Below are 26,280 nucleotides of genomic sequence, written 5' to 3'. Positions count from 1 at the left end.
CCTCTAATTGCAGTGATTCAGCCGAAAGTGGCTCTTTATCTCCTCTCTCATGTGAATCATGCTTAACACTAAAAGTACGTCTCAGTGGGATTTAATGATTTAAATGTCACTAAATAATCGAAATGGATGTTCTAGCAGTAGATGGCACATAAAAATACAAGCTTAAAGGCATAAAAATAAGAAATTCTGTCTTGATTCAGGACTTGTTGCAATGATTCTCTTCAAATCTTTCAAATCCCAGTTCATTCAATAACACAAATCCATTAGCGCAGTGTAGGATGGGCTGTTGTAGTTGTATTGGAGTACACTTTGTCTAAAGAGTCCTGGGAGTGTTCCAGTCGTCACTTACTGCGCACATTCTACTACTTGGTCTCGTCCTCCACAGCCTCTTGTGTGAATAACCACACAGATATTCGCACATAAAAGAGTTGTAATGAAGAACCCATTGCTTAGAAAGTGGCATGCGATTTTAGTATAAAGTGTATTTGTTTTGTAGCTGCAGAAATCATTCGTCGCAAATGGAATGAAACTAAGCTGCTTTGTGAAGAGATTGTCCAAGGGTGTCATGTTGTATGCCGCAAAACAGGACAGGAAAACGTGAAATAGTCCAGAAGAAAGCTTTAAAACGAAACACTGGTCTAATTTGAGGACATGTTAACAAGATTTAATTTGTTTTTTTGTTACATTTTCAATTACTATAATGTTAAGTAGAAAAAATTAGTTGTGTCATGAACTGCGCTGTTACTCTTTGTTATTTTGTCTGTAATAAATTGTACTGATAATGTGGTGATTATAGCATGCTTTTATATTGTATCGCAAAAGACAAAAATAAGAAAAAAAAAGCCTCTTTAACTCCTCTCTCAAAACATTATAGCAGGGCTGTCCAAACTACGGCTCAGGGGCCAAATGCGGCCCTCAGACCAATTTTTGTCGGCCCTCGTGCCTCCTCCGAAACTGGCCCAATTGATCAGGAAGTATTTTTTGCTGCAATATAACCTGAATAACATCACATGGCATTGTGACACAGACCTAAAAATAATCTTACAAGTCTTATTAAACGTACAATGTCTCTGTCAAACCTGTGTTAAATTCACCGTTTGACTCCCTGTATTGACACTGGTCTGTGGCCCTCAGCTTCAAATATGTTTCAGTATGTGGTGAAAAAATACCCCTGCATTATAGTCAGTTGTTAGTGAGGGGTGTTTTTGTTAGGAAAAACAATCCTTCTTTGAACAGGAATGGGGGCCTTAGACATCATCTGTCCCCTATCTATAACTCCATCCTCAGACCCAAAGCAAAACAAAGAAAACAAAGAGAACAATAGGGCTGAGCCAGGATGCTAAAAGGTGTGAAATCACTCATTAGTGGCTTGAATGACTATGCTAAGTAGGACTCAGGCATAGTGCACACCTAGGGTAGCACAATAGACCTAGCCTAGAAACAGAAACCTGGAGACATTAGGTTTTGAGTTTCAGTGTAGCTAGCTCCATTCTTTAGATAGACATAAGGCAATGTCCACCAGTAATCTGACCAGAAGTGAATAAGCGGCAGACAGATTTTATTTTTCATTTGTGATGGATCAGACCTGGATGACTCAGTGATTACGCAGTTATATATTGTATGCTTAAATGAAGTGTACGCTTAGGCACCACATGCAGCACTAGTTGAAAGATGAGATGAGGACATTGCTTCAGACTTTAAGTTACAATAAAAGTTGTGTGACCTAAAATAGGTGCGAGACAGAGAAAGCTGGAGCATGCTTCCCCTGTAGCACAGGCTTTCCCCTGGTGCCCGGTAGTTGGGCTGCCTTTAAATTTGTCCAGGGACAAAGCTGCACAAGGTATAATCCACCTGCCAGTCCCGTTCAGCATCAGCGCTCTGTGTCGGGGACCCTCTGCCCCCACTTAAACAACAAACCAGCATCAGCAGCCAACAGTAGAAACCATTCTCCTCCATATCCTCTCCCCATCACAAATGCACCAAGGGAAAGCAACGTGGGTGGTGTTGTACGGAAAAAAAAAGAGGGGCGGTGAGAAAGAGAGGCAAACTCGTAGACAGACAAACGCGCGCCATTCCTTCACAGCAGTGCGGGGAGTATTAGCACAAGGAGAAGAGAGCCGAGGCGCCGCGGCAGATAAGAAATGAGTGGCAAAACGTAGACGGCGCGCTTTTCCTTGGCTTCCCTCAGCCCACTCAGCTGCCTGGAAGGCCCCAGGAGAGAGCAGAGATTGATCGGTTCATTTGGATTGGAAAAGTGGATCTCTCCCACCAAAAAACTTGTTTCCTTCCAAAGCAAAATGACAAATGAGCTATTGATTTGTTGTTTACGATACGGGGTGCCGGTTACCTCCCGTCACCACCCGCCCCCACCCAGCCCCTCCCCATGTGATGGACCTCATAATGGCCGAGTCTCCGAGGGGTCTGCGTTGTGCATTGTGTGCGGTGTTAAAGTGACAGCACACCGGGAGGCAGGGACAATATAGAGCACGTATGGTACGCCGCTGTTATGTCAAGAGCAGGAGTTAGCGCAGTGTGAGGCGGCAAATAAGACGGCGGAGATGTGACAGCTAGTGACAAATGCTCATCGCGAGAGAGGACGCGAAGGAACAGCCATTTTGTTTAGCGAATACACCGACCGGTCTAATCTCACAGTGCTACACAAATTCAAAAATAATATTGAACCAAGCTGTAAAGAAGTGTGCAAGAAAGGAAAGCAGTTTTTCTCTTCAAATGAGGTAACCTAGCAACACCAGGCATAGTAATTAAATCAATTAAGTGGATTACTGAGATAATTACAATGCTAACTTTTGAGGAAATCTGTTCATTGACCGATCTTTCGAAACTTCTGCAGCAAAATGTCTGGAGTAATGTTGATTGAGCAAAAAAAAAAGATACTACTACAAGGTGCAGTGCAGATTGGTGGAAACTGGAATAACCAGGGAATACTCAGACATAGGAAGAACATGCAAAAGCTCTGGAATGAAACCCATGAGCCCAAGGTTAGAGTTCTAACTAAGGTGACCACCTGTCCCTTTTTTGGTTGTCACACCTCCTTTAATTCATTCCACTTGTTTAAAAGGTGCACTTTTTCGCTGGTGTCATATGAACTGTATACAAAAGTTGGTTTACATTAAAACGAAACAAAAAATCTGTTTTTGTTATAGCAGTTGAAAAAAGAAAATCATTTTGACTCTAGCAGTTTTTCTAAGCTTACATTTCTTCCATTTGCCCCAACATAACTCACTGTAATGCACAATTCATCCAACTTTTACTACAGTCTGAGGTGGTCACCCTCGTCCATAGACCAGGGGTGTCCAAAGTTTTCTCATGCAGGGCCACATATAAAAACACAGACAAAGCTGAGGGCCAATTGAGGGTCATAGACTGGTCACCAATACAGTGAGTACTTCAAATCTGTGTTATTATTACAAGTTAGACTGAACCACTAGATCTTTATTCATTCTTACATTCTCAATGGGACACACTAAATATTTGATATGGGTTGTTTAAGTAGATTTTCAGAAATGTACAGTAAAAAGTACTGTTTAAGGTAATATGGGCCAATTCACCTGGAAGCTTGAGGGCCAAGAAAAGTTGGTCTGAGGGCTGCATTTGGCCCCCGGTCCACAGTTTGGGCATGCCTGACATAGACTGTACAACAAAGTAGACTAAGGGAGTGTAATGTCACCCATAGCGTTCAGCTTCAGTCAAATGAAGTTTATCGAGACTCGCAGTTATACGGGCGAACTTGAAGCTGACGTCCATATTAGGAATTACATTCGTGAGTATCATAGCAACCAAAGAGATCTGGAGCGATGGTGTTGAAGATAATGCCCCTTTCCTACCGCACCACTGGTTTAGCAGCGGGCGCACGCTTAGTAACGCCGTCAAACAAACCTGTTGCTAACACTAGTGGGAGCGACCTCAGAGAAAATAAATCAGCTGAAGGTCTTTGTCTGTTATTAATGTTTCTTAAGTGAAGGATACGATAGCGAAATAACAATAACAGGATCATGAAGAACGGGTCAGTACGGACATTTTAAGAACAAAATGATGAGCCTGACAGCAGCATTTATGGAAAATTGGAGTCGATGGAGCCAGAAGCGCGCTCATGATTAATTCGTATTTGGAACGTGGCGGCTAGCGGGTTAGCTATGTCTATGCCCTAACCCAAAAGTCACAGTGACACCCATAAATGCATCAAATAGGCCAAAGCACCTCAGTGACTATCTGAGCTTTGAAAACTGTGTATGCCCGAGGAGCACTTCAAACCCCAACGCACTCATCCCAATACACCCCCAAATGAAGCACGAGAGAGATTTTTAACCCACTTACAATGTGAAATGTAATTATAAGACAGCATTATTGTGTGCCGAGAATGTCTAATTATGCTGGTTATTGGTGTAGAGCGCTATGTCTGGCAATCTCAAATAAAGTGTGCAGGCTTGTAATCATGTCTCTATTCTTCTGCGTCCTCATACACTGTTCATTACCATCAGTAGGCTTTGGCAAACGGGAGATTACTTTATCGGCTGTTTTGCCCAGACTCTGTGTGAAATGGGATTGTTGTAAATTCCTACTTACGCACACACTTTACAATGACTAATTTCACTGGTGCTCAATTTTGTTATTTAAGTAAAAGTGCAGATACCAGAGCAAATAAATACTCAACTAAAAGTAAAAGTAACACATGAAAAAATCGAATCTGTATTGATTTTGCTGATTTTTTTTTTTAACAGAAACAATTACATTTTTTTCCAAACTGTTTTAATTTTTATATTTTTGTTTGCTGAAACAATGAGCATGATAAAAATAAACCATCAGGACTTTCAGAAGATTTCAGACTATCATAAGTCCTTTTCAAAACTGTAGTAGAGTAGAAAGTACAGATACCTGCTTTCAAATATAATGATGATGAAGTAAAAAGTAAAAAAGTATCCACATGAAAAAGTACAGATACCTACTCTTTTTTTTTTACTTAAGTACAGTATTTTACTACTTTTACTTTGCTATGTTTCACCACTGACAAATTTGAACATACGCAAAAAGCAATGCCATTTAATGTAAGGAAAATGTATGGACAAGAGCTAGATAAAAAAAATAATAATAATAATAAATAAATAAATAAATAAACAACAACAATAATAATAATAATAATAATAATAATAATAATAATAATAATAATAATAATAATAATAATAATAATAATATAATTATATTATACAATAATATAATATAATTATATTATATAATGTAATATAATGATTTTATTATTTAACAATAATAAAATAAATTATATCACACTTTCCTCCTCATATCAATCAATCCCCATTTTCGAGTCCATTTTTATTCTGTCTAATAAGACTATGGATTTCAGTATCTTTTTTTTTTTTTTTAGTAAACAATGCAGATGTTCATTGCCATTTGAACTCCCAAAAATGTCAAACTTCTTCCTCCAAAGTCTGACCTCTACTCCAGAACATGCTTTTACTGACTGATTGGCACTGGACTTCTTGATTAAAAAGACCAAAGCATATAATTGACGATTAGAAATGAATGAATCCCAAACTTGATTAAAATTTGATAACTGAAAGCTACTAACAGTAATCTAATACAAGCAGAAAGTAAAATCTAGAAATCTGATGGAGACATCTATATGAGCACAGTGACACTTTAAAATTCCTGTAGATATCGTTACATTATATTAGGGCCCGCAAGGAAGTCCAACGACACTGACAGAGAGGTAAGAGCTATCCCAGTGGGGGAACTTCGGACATTAATCTAAACTTGGCCAAAAGACAGAAAAAAGCCGAGATACAATCAAAGGTAGAGGCAGATTGGGCGATTTTGATCTATAACTCAGCACTTTCCTGGCACACAGTGAGTTAGTGGAGGCGGACGGAGCCTGTGGGAGACAGAGGTAGATTGCTTCCTGATGCGAATGGTGGGAGGAAGTGACATCAGTGAATGCCAGTGAAAAGAGCAAAGAAGACACGCGGAGGAAGACACAAGCCAAGAAGTCTGAAATCTTGACAAAATTAGCAAGTTTAGAGACTATTAACATTGCTAGTACAAATGTATTTACTGTCGCTTCCATGAACTTCTAATCCATTACTACCAGTGACTGAAAAGATACTACAAATATGTACAAATATGTCTCTTCTCTCCTTGTTGACTGCATGTAAAGATTTCACTATTACACAAAAAAATGTACATGTAGGGATCTGAATATTGTTAAATTTTATATGATTAAAACTGAAATGTATAGGTTTTTACGCAAAATTAAGATACTTGTTAAACCACCAATATTAACACTACAACTATCACTATTTCCACCTCTATTTAACCTATTTTGCCCCGCACACTTTTGTCATAAATGCTCCTGAACTGCATTTTCCTTGTATTGGCACTTAAGTGGGAATCCGATTCATTTCAATGGCGAATTTGGGAAAAGTTTAGCAGCTAAAATCTAATATAAAGTAGGTTCGTTTGTGTAAAATGTTCAAAGTTCATGCGACCAACAAGTCAACAAGTCTCTGGAAGCTTTAAAACGGCTTATAGAACTGATTTGCTGTCAAGAGCGGCAGCCCCGTGTTAAATAATACAAACCCAAAGACAATGCCGGCGCCCACGGCAACTTCCAGACCGCTCGAGATAACTAATGTCGCTGTCCGTGGTGCTGAAGTTCTGTACAGGGCTTGTGTGTGTGCTTGTCGAACAGGGTCCTAACCGGGGTGAGAGCACTGGGGTGAGGTGTGGGGAGAAGGGGGAAGGAACTACAGCTGGGCCCCCACAATCACTCACACTTAACAGGAGTGGTCAGGCCAAATCAAATTCAGAGGAGCAGAATGGATATATTTGGAGCGTTTATTCTTTTGAAAAGCACAGATGTGGTTAACTAAAAGGACACCTGGTGCAGTTTGGTTTCATTAAAGGTAATACACCATTTGGTCCTACTGCAATGCTCGTAGTGAATTTGATTTTTATGCTCGTTATTTTTAGGGGTTTCCACAACAAATCATCTGTCTCTATCAAATGTTATTTTCTACATCAACTTTATGTCCTGTCCTGGAAGTCTCCATGGCTGTAACCTCAACTTCCTTCTGTCCGTTATTTGGTATAAAAAGGAGCTCTTTGACTTCATCTCCAAAACATGAAAATTTAGGCTCCTCATGGTGAAAATGAAGTACTACTACTACTAACACTACTACTACTACTAGAATATCTTTATATCATTAGAATATCTGCACTAAACTGGACACTTTACAATACCGGTCACCTTAATAAGCCCTGTTTGCACTGTTGTTATGATGTGGTTGTATATATCTGCCTCTAAGTATTTTATTTTATTTTCAAGCATATCTTTTTTTAACTTTATGCATGCCCTTATTTGTACTTATTTAGTGTTTTTATGTTGCACTTCATCACCAAATAGAGTTCCTAGTTTGTGAGCTGTGTTCAGTGACAATGGCTACTACTACTACTACTACTACTATAAATTACTTATTTTGTGCCACTCATGTTTACTACTACTACAACTACTACAACTATTACAACAACTACTACTACTACTACTACTACTACTACTACTACTACTACTACTACTACTACTACTACTACTACTACTACTACTGCTACTGCTGCTACTATTACTACTACTAAGAGAAAATAGTTAGTCTTAAATAGTTCTCAGTTCTTATTTTTGTGTGGTTTGTGTTTACTACTACTACTACTATTACTATCACTAGAAGTTACATATTTTTGTGTAGTTGTAACCCCTTCCATCTAGGGTTACCCTTACCTAGTCAGTGTTTGACCCTGATTGGCTCACTCCCAATTGGTTGGTGAATAAATGACTGGAGCAGCTCTGTACCTGTCTGCTCCTCCGCCCCTCCCACTCCGCTCTCACTGTGTTTGTGCAACTGGCGTTTGGACTGGATGACAACTACTCGGCTTTAAACATTACCTTCCACATTCTTCTCACACACGACTCAATGGTGAGTTTTGCCAAAACGTTTTCGATCTTAAATAATCATTGAAATCCCCCAAATTCAAAGCCAGTGCCGAGTTTGGCGTAAATTAAGTCGCGGTTTGTTTCCGCATATCCGCGTGTTGAATCCCGCTAAGAATGCGAGTATTTTTGTGTTTGTTTTGAATTACGGCAATCATTAACTAAAATCTATGAATGAAACATCATGTTCTAATTAACTTTGATGTGTTAACTTTAATTCGGCAGCACTGCTATGCTCTTTTGATACATTCTGTTAATGTAATTGATATATATTGTCTAATTGCTCACTGCTGGCGGTATTGTCGGTGTAATGTGTAGTCTTGATTTGTTGCGCAACTGTTTTTATTATGAATGTTGAAATGTTACGGTAACTGAATTGAGATCCTGTTTTGACCTTGTTTTTAGGTCAGGTTTTTTTTCATGGGACCAAACAGATTCTCTACTGATGGCGAGCTGGTAGGACTAATATATTTTGTTTTGCTCCGCAACTGTGGATTACGGATTTGCGTGATTACAAACTGAACCTGAACTGAATCCTAAAAAAAAAGGAATAAACTGAACTCTTACAAAGTCACACAACTTTAAAAAAAACTGAACTGAACTCTCACACAAAGTCAAAATCTTTGACAAAGAACTGCCTTCTTTTTTGTTGTTGTTTAAAAACGTTAGTTTTGTTCATTGTAATTTGATTAAATGGTATGCCACTTTGTTTTGACTTTCACCAAATATATTTTACTTTATTCCAATCTGTTCTGTGTGTGTCATTCATGCACAAGCTCCCTGAGCAGCCTGTTCTTCTGTCGTCTTAATGCGTTAATTGCCATAAACAATAGCCCAACCAACTAAATATTCTATAGTGGTTACATTGTTCATGTCTATTACTACTAGTACTACTACTACTAGTACTACTACTAGTAATAGTAATAATAACCACAATTCTATGCTGTATAGCACTTTTCCAACTTCAAGGCACTCAAAGTACTTTAGATCAAGGAACCACTCACCCATTCACACACACATTCATACACCAGTGTATTCAGACACTGGGGGTAGGGTGGGTTAAGTGTCTTGCCCAAGGACACAATGACACATATGATGCATATAACTGTGGGAGCTCACACTGCCAACCTATGGGTCAGAGGTAAATAATAATAATATTTCTATTACTACTTCTACTACTACTGCTACTACCAGAGACCTATCAAAGCAAATACAATGGGGGAAAATTAGTGTACAATAAGTGGCTGCCCCCTCCCCGAACCGCCACCTTAACGTGGTGGAGGGGTTTGAGCACCCGAATGATCCTGGGAGCTATGTTGTCGGGGGTTTCATGCCCCTGGTAGGGTCACCCATGGCAAACAGGTCCTGGGAGACGGGTCTGACTAAGAGCGGTTCAGAAGCCCCCATGAAGACAGAAACAACAAGGCAAGCTACGTCGCCCGGACTGGCGTTACCGGGGCCCTACCGGGTGCCGTCCTCCCGTGGACCCACCACCTGCGAGAGGAGCCATGAGGGGCGGGTGCAGAGAGATCTGGGTGGCAGTCGAAGGCGGGGACCTCGACGACCAGATCTCCGGACATGGAGACTAGCTCTGGGGACATGGCATGTCACCTCGCTGGGGGGGAAGGAGCCGGAGCTTGTGCGGGAGGTTGAGCGTTACCGACTAGATATAGTCGGCCTCACCTCCACGCACAGCTTGGGCTCTGGAACCCAACTTCTTGAGAGGGGCTGGACTCTCCATTTCTCTAGCATTGCCCACGGGGAGAGGCGGTGAGCTGGTGTGGGCTTGCTCATTGCTCCACATCCACATGTTGGAGTTCACCCCGGTGAGCGAGAGGGTCGCGTTCCCTTCAGGTCGGGGACAGGTCTCTCACTGTTGTGTCGGCCTACGGGCCAAACAGCAGTGCGGAGTACCCGGCCTTCTTGGAGTCCCTGGGAGGGGTACTAGATAGTGCACCAACCGGGGACTCCGTTGTTCTCCTGGGGGACTTCAATGCCCATGTGGGTAACGACAGTGACACTTGGAGGGGCGTGATTGGGAGGAACGGCCTCCCCGATCTGAACCCGAGCGGTGTTTTGTTATTGGACTTCTGTGGTAGTCACAGTTTGTCCATAACAAACACCATGTTCGAGCACAAGGGTGTCCATCGGTGCACATGGCACCAGGACACTCTAGGTCAGAGGTCGATGATCGACTTTGTTGTCATGTCATCTGATCTCCGACAAGGGTTACAGGTCGAGAGGAACCAGTTGAGGTGGCTCGGGCATCTGCTCAGAATGCCTCCTGGACGCCTACCTAGGGAGGTGTTCTGGGCATGTCCCACCAGGAGGAGGCCCTGGGGAAGACCCAGGACACGCTGGAGGGACTATGTCTCTCGGCTGGCCTGGGAATGCCTTGGGGTCCCACCGGTGGAGCTGGAGGACGTGTCTGGGGTGAGGGAAGTCTGGGAGTCCCTGCTTAGGCTGCTGCCCCCGCGACCCGGCCCCGGATAAGTAGAAAAAAATGGATGGATGAATGGATGGACAAATGGCTGCAAACAACCTTTGTAAAGAGTTAAGATTTAAGTGATTTGCATAGAAAAGCAAAGCAAAAGTGGTGCTCTAGTTCTACAGGAAACGCAAGATTTGATTGGCTTCTGGATGTTACTACGGTGATAGTATTGAGTGATATTAAGTTGTATTAAAAAAAACAAAAAACATCTCACCTGTATGACTCAAAAAGCTTGGTTCTACAGAATATAAAAGAACAAAACAAAAGTCCATTTTATCAAGTATGTGAGTGGCAGCACTGAAGACACAATGAATTCTGATTAGCCTTTGTTGTAAAATGTAGCAAAGTAGCTTTTAAAACACATCATAATCCCCAACATATGCAAGAGTTCCACTAATAATAACCTCTGATAAAGGAATTGAACAAAACGTACTTCATGAGAGCAGTATATACAAGGACAATGAGGCTTAATTTTCAAAAATACAAACTGGAGAAAAGCCCCTGTAAGTGCTTTAATGCGCCACATGAGATGCACCTCTTTTTAGTTTTTAAGCTTTAGCATCTTGACTCACACAGATTATTATGCACACGAGTATTGCGCACAAGAAATACTTTACTTCTAACTTTGTAAATTAAGACATTTATTACCACAGCTATTTTCTATTCTGATTTTTAGTGTAGGGTTATCAAACATGTCTTGACTTGAAATGGCAGTTGGGGTTAGATTTTGTACCATTTTGTAATAACTTCATCTTAATTAATCTTAATAAATCATGAAAAGTAACTACCTAATTAAGGAGTTGGGGGTAGTAGCATGGATAGTATATATAAATGGACGTAGCTTACCTGCTAGCCGCCGTGTTCCAAATAGGAAGTGAGCGTGGGCATGCTTCTGGCTCAATCGACTTTCTATTGAAAAACCGACGCCCCTCTCTCCGTAACTGCTGCTGTCAGACTCGCCATTTTGGTTTTAAAATGTTTGTATTAATCCGCACTACATGTTTTTTGGTGTTTTTATTTGGCTGCTGTGTCCGTAAATCAATAAATATTAACCCTTTAAGGACTGAGCACACTATAGACCAGTATAGCTCGCCTAGACTTTTTTTTTTTTTTTTTAGCCATGAAAATCATGTTAAAGGAAGTATCAAAATGTGCCGCATTTTTACACACAACTACCTCTGTTTTACATATCCATCCGTATTTTTTCTTTGACGCATTGAATTAGTGACGGGGAAAATCTACGCTCTCATTCGTCACTTTCGAGGGACAACAGAGGCAGATTACCGTGATGATGGTAAAATATTTAAATAGCCCCATGACTCTGCTTTGAGACGCCGTTTGAATTTACATGAGTACAATTGAGGCGCATTTTTTTTCCCTGAGGTTGCTCCCGCTAGCGTTAGCAACAGGTTTGATTGACAGCGTTGCTAAGCGGTGCGGATGGGAATGAGCGTTACCTTCAACATCCTTGCTCCTTATTGGCTCTTTTGTTACTACGATACTGGTACTCGGATTTCCAAATGTGAAACTCAGCTCCAAATTTCCCCGTGTAACCGCTAGCCTCGATGAGCTTCATTTGACTGGTGCCGGACGCCATTGGTGACGTCACACTCACTCAGTCCAGTTAGCAAACAGTTACTGAGCCACAATGATTCTTAATAAACAATTTGTCCATTGTGAATTCACGCGTTATTGGACTATTAAAAATGTACTGAATGTCTGTTTTAATATGCTGTAACGGCATTGCTACATTTACAGAATTTGTATATTTTGAGCGTTGTGGAGCGTGCGAGCAGGCCTTGTTGTGTTTCCATAAATAACCACTGTTCATCATAGCTCATTAAGGGTCATTTTCCGTGTGCTGCACTGTGTCCTTCTCCATTCACTACGGGGCTATTTCTGCGTATGTACTTTTAAGGCTATTCATCTGGAGTGATCACTTACAATTGTAGCTGGTTCCATTCATTCACATTTAACATAATCATATTTGTACTAATTTTCTCTTTTTTTTTAATAATACAGACTGGGCTTGCATGTCCATAGACTAGAGTGAATGCAACTGTAATATGTCATTTTTTGTTATGGTTATAGAAGTTAAAAATACAGCAAATTAGCAAAAAAAAAAAAAAGTGTAGAAAACCTCCAGAGAGCCCTTAGCAACAACACATTCAAAATTAAACAATGAATACTTTTTTTTCCCAATATATTTAAGCGTTCATGCCCCTTGGTATTTCATGACGGCCTCTTAAATTTACTTAAATGTTAATTGGTCTACCAAAATTTCCATCTAATGAAAAGAGTAGCGAATCTTAATTTCACAAATGTCAAGATAGATATATTTAATTTTATTTCTTATTTCTTCAGGTCCATTTGTCAGTGAGTGGTGACAACTGAAGGCAAAGTCTCACATGCAAATGAAACACCTGTGGGGAGTATATAATGAAAACCTCTCTCCATAAACGTTTTACATGCTATTTAACTGACACTTGTAATGAGCATAATTTGCAGTGATTGAGACACACAGCCAGCGTACATGCACATAAAATCACGCATACGCCGACTGCAAAGACCAAAATGACCTGCGAATATGCTCTAACCAGATTTGAGGAAAGCTGCCTTACACTCAACAGCCATGATTATTAGGCTCTTATCTTCTTCAGGGACCCAGTTTGTATTATCATTCACGCTCGTATTGCTGTTTTGCTTAATTGGAATTTGTTTAGTGCGGCTTTGTAAGGGAGCAAACAGGGAATAGGCAGATTTATAGGGAGCTGTGCCAAGTAAAAGGTTATGCATAATTTAAGGAGGATTAGCTTGGATGTAGAGGTCAATAAGGCTAAAGAGACAAGAATTCTCAACATCCAGGAATTAAAGGATGCTGCAGGGTAGGTCCAGGCACCATCAGCTAAATTGTGTTTTGTTTTGTTTTTTTACGCCTACTGCAATGTGAATGCCTATTGAGTAATTGTGAAGGAAGTGATTGCAAAACCATGTAGGGAGTTGAAAGTTTTAATCTGATCAGATGCATGAAGGTATAGACAGCAGGCACATGTGTTGCATTACAAAGAAGAACTTACACGCTGAGAAACGTACTATCAATAGTACCCTGGACCTATATGGACTCAAACTCATTTTACATACTGCCCGTACAAGGCCATAAATGGATATACCTTTAACTGCTTACAGGAAGGTGGAATATGCTACAGAAATATTGAATTGCTTGCAGTCCCTGAAAAGATGGGTTACAAAGGTCTCTTGCCACAGGTATATACATACTAGCTGCAGCGAATATCTAAGCAGTTGGTTGCAGTGAGAAACTGAGAGAAAAGTTCATCTCAGCGTCTCTAGTACACGGTATTTAACACAAGGTTGAAGAGCAAAGAGATTCAATTATAACAGAAATCATGCTTTCAGGCTTGCTACAGTTATGTGATACAACTTCCATCGCAACTTCAAAGCGTTATGTTAATTTGTAAGGAGCTTGGAGTATAGCTGCTGCTCCTCCATATCTGACAAGTAAAAATGGATGTCTTTTGAGGCACGTTTTTGTTTTAGGACATGCCGGAGGTGCTATGTCTCTCGGCTGGCTTGGGTGTATCACTGCAAAGCAAACTGTGGCCCTGAATAAGCTGTAGAAGGTACAATGTATTCTTAGATGTGTATTTTTCCCATAAAAAATCTCAAATGAACTTTCCTAAAAAACTTTGCGGGGGTTATGTAATAAAAAGTAGAGGTGAAACATTTTACTACTACAATAAATGTAACTTATTACTACCCGTCTTTGGCTGGAGGAAAGGTCTACACTACCAGCTGCACTGCCTTTATTAGTAAACACACACACACACCTTCCACAATACGCAAACCAATTATATCCTTGTGTTTATTTCTGTTTGGCGCCGCGAGGCAGTGCTCCACTTATGCTAACTATGTCACTGTGTCGTTTAGCATTAGCTTCAACATAGTCACCTTCGTTAAAGAAGCCCGCGTCACAAAGGCAGCTCCCGTCAGACCGCACGGATAGAGTGAAAGCGACGTGATGCGGCGGACACTCACTCGCGGTTTAGTCCCGCTTCACTCAGCCGCTGATAAGAACTGGGAGAGCAAACAACAGTTTTACACAAATGACTCGATTTAGGCCAAAATCGTCACGCAACGCACAACTGGAAACATTGTGTAAATACGCTTCTAATCAGTGGTGCTGTGTGAAATATCTGCTGATTGTGATTTCATGGTATTGTTATATAAGAACGAAAATGACACTCGTCTAACTGTTTCCACTTTGACTTTAGGCCAATTTGAAACTATGCGCAGTGGTTGATTTATTTTTATTTTTTTTTGGATGTCCTATAGCTAACTGAGCTACTGCTGCCCGTGTAGCAACAGTGTGACATAAATGTATCTTTCTCATTCAAGACACAAACGCTGACGCTACTAAGTTACTGGTCAGATCTGTGGAGAGGCAAACCCACTCACAGTAAGAATGCATGTTGTAAGAAGCGAAAACATCTCACCAAATAGATGTAGATTAGAAGTTGTCAGCAGGGCTTTTACGGTTACGGTTTAATGCCTGTGACTGAGTCTATGTTAATGCTTCCTATTTGACTTTTTTTTTACAGAAAGTATGAATAATATTTTGTTTGAGAGGCGTAATTATAAGTTGTAAATGACTCCAGTTTCCCTAAATGGCACAATAAAGAAGCTATAGTTTCATTAGACTTAATAAAGCATGAACAAAGCAAACTAACCTCTGAATTAAGTCATTACTAACCCTGAATCATTCCTATTAAACTATGTGTTCCTTGTCAATGATGTCTTTGTTCACGCTTTAATAAGGATAATGAAGCTGGAGTTATTATAAAGGCGAACAGCGGTGTCCCATATGGTGATTTTACCTTCAACTTTCCTTCAACATTTCTTCCTAACATACTGTATTTCTAGCTGTATATGACTATTTATCGTAGCAGCGGGAGCGTGCAGAGGGGTGCAGTACATATGGCCCGCCTCTACACCTGAGTGGGAGAGCTGTGAGGAAGCGTGCATGTGTGAATCTATGACTGCGTATAGATTTGTAGGAGGGAGTCTTGTATCGGTGACAAACCTTCGCTGTGCCCCCCCGTAGATCAATACAACACATACAGATTACACACAGAGACACTGCAGACAGGGGGACCGCCATGGAACCATAGGGATTTTGTTTATCAGGATGTAGCTGTTAGGAACTATTTTCAATCTGTAGTAGTTGTTCTGATACGCAAAACTTTGTTGCATTTGTTACATGAATTAGTTTAAGTTAATTATGTATGTTTCAATCATTACTTAATCAATTCTTTTACAGTATCTAAGCTTTGGACTGGCTCTATCACGACAATTTATGGTTTTATGTAGCACTTTTCCACCTTCAGGGCAGTCACTCCTTGATACTTTACATCAGGGTGGGTTAAGTGTCTTGCTCAAGGACGCAATGATATCACTCATCTGTGGGAGCTGGAATCGCACCGCCAACCTGTGGATCAGTGGATTTGACTGCTCAGCCAATGATATTTATGTCGAAAGCGGGGTCGTCTGATACATATATGTACATTATAACGCACATTAGCAATAGCAATAGATATAAGCACTGCATTATTCCTTAAATCAGAGTCGGAATTTACTTACTTTTTAATGGTCATACTCCACATTGCTGCTCAGCCTTGTTGATGTTAGCCCTGTTGTCTGTTTTAGATCGATCTTATAGTAAATATTCTTCTATTTCTCTGTTTTCTTTGCTGTGAAATCAATTTCACAAAAAAGTGAAGTTGAAGCTTTGTAACTTTGTTCATTTGTGTGGTTGGAAATTACAGTATTAAAATGTCAAGTCCTTTGTGAAGTGAGGTAATACAATGTTGGCTGTTCTACTGATCAATCAAGGAAATTATTCAAAGGACCACTTTCATGCCAAGATGTCACTTTTGTATAGTGAACTTAACCAAAGTTTGTTTTTGAGTAGCCTATGAATATCCTTTCCTCCAGTGAGTACATAATCTCGGTTCTTCTTGGTATGCTATATATGACAGACTTCAGCGTTGGCTCGTGGTGTAGCAACTGTCTCTGTAGACAGGTCTAAATGATCTCCCTCTGACTCCTGTTTGCACTGACATTTTCCTGGTCCTGCTGCCTTTGGGCTCTCCTCCGCTCTGCTCTCCGCTCTTATACACTAGTGGGATGTATGTTTTGTATGTGTGAATGGGTCTGCAAATCAGGGACTGCCTGCGAAATGTCAGGAAATGTCTGTGGACGAACGATATGAGCTAGTCCTGGCAGTACGCTAACATGCACACACACACATACACACATACGTAGGTACAGGGAGCTGCGGGAGTCAAGCCCATAGCAACAGCACACCAAACCAGCTGCCTGTTAGCTCCATAATGGCACCAGTGGAACAAAGGCTGCAGGAGATATCGTGTCTATAGTTACCCTGGAGACAAGGCACACAATAAATCTAGACCTCTTTTTAATTCTATATGAACTTCTAACTCTGTGAATGTAGTAATGAAAACTGACAAATATATTACTCTCACACATTGTTGGATAACTAAAACAAAAAATATATATGAAACACCATAATAAATAGAACTCTGATTGGTGGTACATGTAATGGCCATAATAAGAGTGGATTCAATTCATAATGGACTGAAATACTAAAGGCATTTCACACTTCCACCACACTTTGGTAAGCAACACGTTGACAGAAACATGGCTGCCTTTTTCTGATAACAGAGCCTTTGTCTACCACTAATGAACCAGATTAATACACTAGAACTGAAACTGAAGGAAGGGGAGTTGATTTGTAGCAAAGCATTTCATATAGTGGCTCACATGCATGAGTATTTATACAAATACAATGAGGTTCCCTATGGATATGTGCATTACTTTAAAATGCATGCAGCTGTGTATCACTTCTGTGTGTTGACCAGTTGTATGCATGCACTATTTTTGCACACATACAATACATTATTTTATATAGCTCATAATGTAAAATACAGGGCTGCTCCCATAAACAAACACAACAAACAATCCATAGTAATAAGTAAACTGTAACCATGAAATATTTTTGTAGTAACAGACTATAGTAAGTATAAAATAGATATTATGAACGCACTGAACGCACCATTATCATCTCCTTGGAATGCTCATTTAGCACATCTAACAAGTGTGAGGCACTTATCTGTGCTTTTAGAAACTTTGAGCAGGGAGAAATCACATTTCAAACCCCCCCTCTGCAGTTTGATCATTTAAAAGCTTTCTTTTAATATCACAGTTTTAAAGTGTAGCTCAGATCCCCTGGATAATGGCTGTGGATAATATATTTTATGTGCACTAGGAGTAAGATATTAGGTGTCTGTGCATATGCTCAAAGACACTGAGGTCTGGAAATGTCAGTCAGCAGGCTATCTCATTATTTCTATCTCTTGAAGTTTCATGAGAACAGAGCTGCTATTTGGGACACAAATTCACTGCACCAAAACCCCGGGCTTTTTCAAAAAGAACTTGACAGCTTTTAGTGAACAGATACTCATCAAGGGCACCAAACGAGTGGAATAATCTTATGAAAATCAGCTGGAGCAATAGACTGGAAAGAACAAGGAGGGAAAAGAGGTGAAGAGGAAACACATGTGGAGAGGGAGGGACTCACAAGGAGGAGGGAGCGGAAAGGGGTCAAACATAAAAGACTGGAAAAGAATAGATGCACAGACAGAAAAATAGTGTTAAAACTCCAAATTCTGTCTTCATAATTGTCTGTAAAAGAAACATAAATGCTATTTTGCATTTGATTTCAGATCTTCAAGAGATGAATGAGATTTTTAACACACATATTTATTTATTTGTATTTATATATTTATCATTTTTCTTTATGGAAATGAAGTGACCTACAGAAGAACATGTAGAAAGACAGCAGAACATTGCAGAATCAGAGGATTTATTTCTCTTCTTTGAGTTAACACTTAGCTCTCTCCTATTCCCCGCTAAATCCCTGAAGGTTCAGATCAACATCCACACTACCACATTACAGATAGCTCACGAAGCCCCCAGCAGATCTGAGGAAAACAGCCATGTAAGAAATCTCCATGATTAAGAACTCTAATGGCATTCTGAGCAGTTTCCAGACAATATATTTGACTTTGTTGGGAAAAGGACAGCCCAGAGTCAGTGCAGTGCTAATGCTTTTTCTTCTTTGTCTTTATTTAGCATGTGCCCTTTAGGCCGTGTCTTTTGATGACATACATCAAATGTCTACAGAATACAGTTCATATGATGCACATAGTCGTTGTTCTATTCTTGCTCCATATATTACCTGTGATGTACTGTGCTACTCTCAGGAAATGTATTTTACTGTTTAATTCTGATGTCCATTAGACACCCACCAATTCCTACTATCAATGAATGCTGATGTTAACTCTGGGGTGTGATAGTAATAAGCTAAACATATAACATAGACTTTTTATGAGCTTTTAATCATGTTATAATAGTGTTACCATATCATTTGTTTACTCAAAAGTTGCATTTTGAATGTTTAAGAAAGTTGTCTGTTGTCTGTCTTAGTTCTATCCATAGTTTAAAATTCTAGGTCATACATGTTGGGTTAAATATGTTTAATCTCGCGGTTTACAACTAAAATAATGTAGCAGTAATCATTATACTGCAATTGGAAAAAATAACCTATAACACATTGGTCTGGTCATGTGTTTGCTCCTTTTACTACATCTAAAATAGCGTTCATTTCTCCTGTAATGAGAAACATTCCTTTTCATAATTTGTCCATTAAATGCACCAAATGAAGGCAGAAAGGCACAAAGCAGCAGTCATGTTGAATGGGAGATGAGCTCTAAAGGCTATTTGACTCATTCACCTTTGACGTGCTATTACAGGCCTTCAATTAAATAGTAACGGCGAGGCAAAGGTGAAGTCTCACCACTGGATGTAAAGAATGGTTTTGGATAGCGGGTTGTCTACGTTTCACAAAACATTTTCAAATTGAATGAGCAGCTTCAGTGCTTTTCATGGCAGAGTTTATATTGAGTATTGTACAGAAAGCATTTTAAGTTGAGATGCAAAAGAAGGATCTGCATGTACTTTATTCAAAACTTATCAGCTTAATGAAACCATGTTTTTGCTATGGAATTTATTAGAAAATCGTAAAAAAAAAGACCTATTGTGCTTGTGTCTGCTATATATTTATAATCTATGACACCCATGGATCGTTATGTTGCAATTTGCACATATTACATCACAATATTCATCTCAAACAACTTAATAAAAGAGGCAAGTCCGCTAATGTCCGTGTTCGAAAGCTGCAGGAGTTGACCTCGCCGTAAACGTCATCATGACAAAGAGAGTAGCTGTCGGTCCCTCCTACGGAAAGCCGCAGATCGCATTAGCAAGTAGCAGGGTTTTTTTTTTTCATTTGTACCAAAACGACTACGCGACGCTGCCAAATCCTATGTGTATCATCGATTGAGAAAATAAAACTAAAGAACGAAGTAAGCAGAGAGCAGTGGGTGTATGCCGGTGGCGTTGAAAACACGCCTTCGTCGACAACATAGCGTCTTGAAAATAAGCAATTAAAGACTGCTCAAACATGCACGAATCACTCCAAAAACCAACTTACAGAGGGTAAATGAGAAGCGGCAACAACTACAACGCGGTTAAACGCTCTGAAAAGTTGATTCTGCATAATCGGACCGCATACTTCCACTACATTTCAGACAATTATTGGTTCCGTGTAATCTCAGCCCGGTCGGCATCGTGATGAATAGCTTTTCAGATCTGCAATGGCCCAGTTGGATTGGACGTGTATTATTAGGGTTATGACATTTGTTTTCATTTGACACTATGGCACTTCCAATCACTGAAGGAGTTAATCCGTCAAAATAACTGCCCAATCTTCCCATAATATCTAGCATCCAGCGTCCGCACGGGCTGTTGTCTTTGTGCTGACTTTGCACTCACCCCCTCATATCAGATCGAGTGTAATTATCTGCTCGTGTCTTATCTAAACACCATCTCATATGAGGCCTTTGCCCATTTATTACTGTAGATCTCGTCTATCTATAGGTCCATTCTGTTGCCTTCACTGTAGCGGCTCCCACACTAGCGTATCTCGCCATTGCCATTCCTCAGGCCGGCCTTGCTTTCAGACAGACTGTATTAGGTTCAGATGTTGGCTGTTGACATGGGGCTGATGTACCATTTGCCGCGCAGATAAGTGTCCTTTGGAGGGTGTAATAATATTCTGTGCTTTTTGAGTCCTTCCTTATCTCCCGCTGATGCTGATAAGTTCGACATAGCGACGACATAGCAACAAATGCGTTTCCAGGGAACTTTATTTGCGCCTATAGGCCTGCGTGTTATGTTTTTTTTTTATTTCCTCCCACATATAGAGGATGAAAGTAATCGTTATATTATCTGCTCCATGGAGTTTGTTTTATTGCTTTGCTCATTATTCCTCCATTCTAGAAGTCTTAAGTTTAATTCACCCTAACGGTAGATTATGTGCGATTTGAGATTGAGTGCGAGTTGGATCCAGGACCTATTTCAAAAGTTTAATAAAATGGTGCCAACAGACTCGAGAACTTGTGCACAGTGTGGTGAAAAAGGAAAGAAAAAGAAATAACCTTAAGAGGATATTTAGTAACTACTTTGAAGATTTTATATATTTTTTTATGTTTCATTGTCTTTGGGAAAGCAAGTGGTGTGTATGTGATGTGTGTGTGTGATGTGTGTGCGATGTGTGATTCCTCTATTCCACTCAAACAGTGGCATAGAATTAATAACAATTTGCCACGTTTGTTGAAAATAGAAACATATTAAATGATTTCTGTGTTATAATCATGATTGCGTTTTCACTGTTGCTTGATTGCGTTTTTTCCACCTTATCACAAGAACCCACTTTGCCAAAACATATTAAAACACTTCCATTTGTGCCCAAGCAGCTGTGTGCTTTTGTTTAATTTTGCTGCAATTTTGTGAAAATCAGTATGGTTTGGACAACCTGGCCAAGTAACAGAGGCCTGCAGGCACAGGCTTTACCGGCTCAGCTGCCAGTGCAATGAGACAGGACACAGTTTAAATCATCTACACTGTGGGAGGTGTTATATATGTGTAAAAAACACCTTAAACGTGCGATTTACGGCAGATTCCATCATACATTAAAATAAAGGTGCCATAATATGTCTGTTTGTATGTCAGAGATTTAAACGTCTGAAAATGTTGTTTACAGGCTGGGACAAATAGATTCATACAATTAAGCAGTGATAAGCCCTCGCTGTTTTTTCTTCATTACTTTTATTTACCAAATACTGCTCTACGTCTTCATCAGCCGAGGGTCACTGCAGTGGATTGCAATTCAGAGGCAAAACAAACCCTTTTAGAAAACGCTGGAATGACCTTGCCGACAACATTCATTTGATGCATTTAGAATAATGGATTGTATTAGGAATGGAGAAAAATTTTCTTGTGAATAGAACTAGACCGCAGGCTATTACATCTGACAAGTTTTTCCTTTCACCACAAGAATGGTGTGTGTTCAATATGTCCTCTAATTTTCTCTCCTGCCTCTCCGCTTCCATTTTTCATTTGCAAACGCTGCTTTACATCTGCTTGTGTCTATGCGGCACTTACAACTGAGGACATATCGCACTGGTTGTAAATCAGACACCTAGCAACTTCTTGTCCTTTGGATTAACATAAAATGGAAATTTGTCTTCATCATTGCCATACTCTACAAGTCACATTCAGACAAACAGAACAAATGTGAATAATAAATATGTTGTATATGTCGACAAGCGGGAAAGGGGAACTGCTCTATGACATTACCTCAGTGTCTGGATTTGAAAGCCACTTGTTGCACAAACAGTGGATCTTAAAAAATAAAATAAAATAAATAGTGCTGTGTATAATTTTGAACAGTTTTACATGAACAAAATAATGCTGACCCAAGTACTTCCCTGGAAAACACTCTATATTCAGTTTTGCATAATAAATAAATAAATAAATAAAATAAAATACTAAGCCTGTAAGGAAAAAGCCATTTGATGTATTCACTACGACTCTATGCCAGCCCCACATGACACAACCTATTGATATATTTCTATAGTACAATCTCTTCTTATAGGTGTTGCGTATACAAAAAGTGTCAGAGTAAGCTATTTGACAAACCGATTTGAATAATAATATTATCCTTTTTGTGAAAACACGTTCTTCCTTGCACAGCCTCAAGGTCAAAGCCATATACGTTTTAGGCTGTTAGTAGCGCCGGCCGTGAGGCGCGCCATAGAAAGTAATTCAACCTCAAGTAGCTTGTCAGCAGAAAGCACTCAACAATAATAATACTTTACACTAGTGTCAATTTGGCTCTGTGACTTAACTGTGCTGACACTGTGCTCATGGCACTTTTATTATTTAGCGGTGTAGCGCTTGGGAGGCTATACATATTTCATGGCTTGATATATAGATGTTGTTTTATGGAGATAATAACAGTGTAGTGTGCCTGCTGATGATCCATATGCAAGGTTATGGCTGCTCGTGAGTGTGCCCCCAGAGCAGATTTATCGATATGGAACAGGGCATTGCATCTTTTTTAAGAGACTCAGCATCACCACAAGACAACACTCACACACACATACACATATAAGATAGAAATGTACATGCTACATTCATTTGAGCCTACGGGGCTGTCCATTGCTGCTGTAGACCACAATGCATGAAACTAGATGCAGTTCAGTAACCTGTTTTTGGGGGGACTTTGGGCATTTAAAAGATGAATTGTTGTGTTTTGAGTTGTTCATTGCTTTAACGGTGGTCCTTATCATTCAGTTATTATAGTTGAAATACCTGAATACAACTTTTTTAACACTTACTGCAACAAGCAACTCCTACTCCATACAACTATATATACCTTGAAGATCCCAAGTACACAATAGTAGTGTAGTACATCTATGCTGTGGTGAGGTTTATGTCTTTATATTAGCTCCTGGTTTGTTGTAATTGCATAGTCCTTGGATATAATTGTATTTGGAAGCTTGGTCCGCTTCACACTATTTATGTACTTAATTATCGTGTGCATATTGTTTTTTTTTTTTGTAGCTGGTGATTTTATTTGCATTTCATCTCATAAACACTTTACTGAAATGTTTATGTGCCAAATGAATGTTCGTAATTGCTTCTTCAAAATTGTAACCCTGTATAAAAAAATAAATGTACTCTGATGAGGAACTGACCAAATTTGCATTATGGCCAGTTAAAAATGTTTACTTTTTGGAGAATAAGGCAGAATGTTTTTTCTCGTAGTCTAAACCGGGGTTATATAAGTGCATAAGCCCACCTGTAGTGAAACCCCTGCAATGAAAACACGAAAGCTGTAGTTCAAATGTGGAGGAGGTACAAAACCCATGGAGTGTTTTGACAGCAAACTACACTTATTCAATCTTTTGCAGAGAGATAGAATAGAGATACTAAGTCGCAAAAATAACAAAGTCTAGACTCTGGATCAACAAAGATTTCCAAGCCCCTGAATTACATTGGCTTGACTCATAATATCAGGACCGGGACTTGATATTAAAACACAGATACCACCAATTATTAATCGCACGTAAGCAAGCAATAACTACAGATCGCCACAACACGAGAACACAATTTACACTTTATTCAATACAACAGTTGCTTTTTACTGTTGTCTAACTTTTAGGTTACAAAACAGTCAGACAGATGTGTATTGTTATAGGTTTTTGATAGGCCTGTCATGATACCACATTTGGAAGCAGGATATATCGCTACAGAGAAATACTGCGATAAACTATAATATTGAAAGTACTTTATGCCACTGACACAATAACAATAAAACAGAATAACCCCCGTTAACACGTCTAAATACGCGACATCAATAAAAAGGCCTGAGCTGCGACAAATAAACGGCAGATGAAGCTATAATTAGCGACAGCAGTTACGTTTTTTAACATTCTGCAGCTCAAATCTTTTCGTATTACCTCAAAAATAACAAAAATCTATACGCGCGATAAATATTGACCTCCAGAATATACTGATATAGCTGTCACTTGCTGTTATTACCGAAATGGTTGCCTGTAGGCCTGTATACTGAGTGAATGTACCAATAAAATGCTCTTCATGGATATGGTATTTTTCCTCAAATAAGACATCCTCTACTTTAACACATAGCATTGTGTTGCAAAAATGAATCGGATGCTTCAGATTAATAAAGTTGCATTTGATGTATGGTGGTTCTTGTCTCTTTGGGGATAAATTGCCAAACACAGCAGGGAGAATATTTCATCTGCTTTGGAAACGCTGCTGAATGCAAAAATGTCTGCCGAGCTGCCAACCCACATTTGTAACGTTGGATTTTATTTACCTGAGTGATCACGGGGCTTTCCATTCACCTCTGTGGCTTCGCTCCTCTCCATCTTTCCCTCTGCCATCCTCACTCATATCGCTCAATTGTCTCTTTAGTCCATTGCACCCCATCCACCTGAAAATCTCATCTTCTCTTCCCTTTCCGAACCGTTCACGCCATTTAGATGTATCTCGAGGCATTTATCATATCTATTTCCCCATCATTTTTCCTGTTAAATTCCTTGCCATATCTGTCCTACCCCATCTGTCATTCCACTATTTTAATCATAACATGTCCGCATGCCTGTCGTCTGTCAGAGTCTATTTATTTCGGGGTTTGCATCCGCCATCTTGGATTCACAGTCATGTACCAATGAAATGTTTGCCAATTAATTCTAATAGTTGTGAAAGTCCCATCAAGATCTCGCTACACTTGTATTACCCAGTCCTGCAAATACATTGGCAAATTATTTAGTTATGTTTGTATCATTATATGGAATCACAGTGATAATGATTAATATGGTCAAGTTGGAAAAAGTTTGTGTTTAACCCTCTGGTGCACAGCGGTCACTGCAGTGGACAGCTACTAAAACATAACTTTCTCTTTAATTCATTGGTTTAAATGGTGGAGCTGCATATCAGCCTCTAGAGTGCTCTCTGCTGCTACACTCCATTGAGGTTAATTCAGTGGTCAGTCGGTGTAACTGCAAGTAAATTTTGTTGGTTTTTGATTGGTTTTCTTATTCAGGGCTAAACATTGCACCTATACAGTGTTGAAATTTCCCAAAAAATGTTGAAATGTTTTTCAAAGAATAAAAAGAAACATGTGTTTGTATATTTACAATAGAACACAAGTTAATTCATTTTTACAGGCAGTTCACAATGTTGTTTCATGTCCTGAGAAGAATAAAAACACTTCTGAAAAAAAAAAAAATCTTGTCCAAGGCTTTCATAATTCATGCATCAGAGGGTTAAAGCAACAGCCCATTCATTTCTGGAAATACAGTAGAAAGGTAAAACCAAACTTCAGAACATTCCCCATTGAAAGGATATGTTTTATGTCATACGTTTTTGTTATTACAGTGGTCCCTCGTTTATCGCAGGGGTTACGTTCTAAAAATAACCCGCAATAGGCGAAATCCGCAGTAGTCAGCTTTATTTTTTACAATTATTACATATATTTGAAGGCTGTAAAACCCCTCACCACACACTTTATACACTTTTTTCAGACAGGCATATTCACATTTTCTCACATTTCTCTCTCGTTTAATTAATGAATAGTGACTTGCGCGTATTTCACAGTTCCTCTGATCGTGCTGCTTCGTCCTGGTGTCGCTCCGCTGTAGTGTCAGTCGAACATTTATGTAAATTTGGCGGGCTGAACGCATTT

At 39.6% G+C, this 26,280-nt stretch overlaps 1 protein-coding gene across 2 annotated transcripts in view; it reads left to right on the top strand.

Annotated features, from left to right (window-relative positions):
- Positions 1-26,280, top strand: part of tafa5a (TAFA chemokine like family member 5a) — a 217,133-nt gene that overhangs the window by 163,493 nt on the left and 27,360 nt on the right. The window lies entirely within an intron of this gene.

The sequence above is a fragment of the Periophthalmus magnuspinnatus genome, chromosome 23 (assembly GCF_009829125.3).
Source record: "Periophthalmus magnuspinnatus isolate fPerMag1 chromosome 23, fPerMag1.2.pri, whole genome shotgun sequence".
Lineage (NCBI taxonomy): Eukaryota > Metazoa > Chordata > Actinopteri > Gobiiformes > Gobiidae > Periophthalmus > Periophthalmus magnuspinnatus.
Note: the sequence above shows the minus strand (reverse complement) of the source record. Positions and strands in the feature narration are given on the sequence as shown.